The sequence below is a fragment of the Arachis ipaensis genome, chromosome B07, assembly GCF_000816755.2.
Source record: "Arachis ipaensis cultivar K30076 chromosome B07, Araip1.1, whole genome shotgun sequence".
Classification (NCBI taxonomy): Eukaryota; Viridiplantae; Streptophyta; class Magnoliopsida; order Fabales; family Fabaceae; genus Arachis; species Arachis ipaensis.
In genome coordinates, this window is record NC_029791.2 from 113,105,727 (window position 1) to 113,106,900 (window position 1,174).

Consider the following 1,174-nt stretch of genomic DNA (forward strand, 5'->3'; position numbering starts at 1 on the left):
GGCCTTAGACTAACTTGGAGCGGGTGTAGAGATGCGGGTTGAAAAGCTGGCGGCGCCGGAGGTGATGTGGACCGGGGGGGGTGGCCACCTGCAAGGACACTCCGACGATCAAGTCAGCGTCCGTACGAGGTGATAGCCAAATTAGGTAAAATGTTACGTACTTCGGGGGAAGAGCTGACCTCTTCCCTTATATACTGTGCTGGATGGGCCCATAGGTGACCTAGCCCACTGGCCAGGGAGCTTCCATGAGCTGTCCTGGTCCACGTGGGGGGGAGCAGGTCGTTCTGATTTTCCGGGTCAGGGCTTCGGGTGCTGCCCCGAGGGTACCGACCCGACCGGTCGTTGGGCATGGTGACTTGGGCCGCCCAGTTGGCGAGTCGGGCGCGCTTTGGGTCGGGTGTTAGGAACCGACCCGTCGGGTTTTCCATGTTGTGAGGGACGGGTCCGGCTTGGGTCGGAGGCAGATCAGCCATAGTAGTCTTCCCACCAGCCATGGAAACTACACAACAAAAACAAAATGTGAGCAAGCGAAAAACTGAAACATTAAGCAAAATACAAGAAAACAAAGAAACTCACCAACATACAACCGACCGGTCTCCCAATCCCCCATAACCATATGAGGATTAAGATTTTTCTCGCCAAAAATAGCCAACAAGATGTCGGCAATATTACACTCTTCCGAGCTCAACCAATCATAGGATATTTTGATTAAGTAATCAGACCCCGCACCAAAGCTCCAATAGGTCGGGATTCATCTCTCTCCTTTGGCAGTCAGCCAAAAAGGTTGATGGCCCTCAACCGGTCTGACTTTAAAGAAAGTCGACTTGTAACCATGAAAGGAGTCCTCGAAGAGGCCGAAGATCTTACGACCTTACTGAGCTCTGAAGGATATATACCCCTTTTTCGTCTTCCCCTCCCGAGAAGGGTTGGTAAGGAGGAAGAGATAGAGGAAGACATTCACGGAGGTCGGGATCTCCAGATACTCACAGACCATCTCAAAGCAGCGAATAGCGGCCCAGCTATTCGGGTGCAGCTGCGACGGAGCAACATCGCACCGATTTAACAAACCCATCACAAAGGGGAAAACTGTAGACGAACTCCCAGAGTAGTAAACATGGGTCTGTAAACTCATAACTAGTCGACCACATGAGGAGACACCAATTTTTTTATGGAA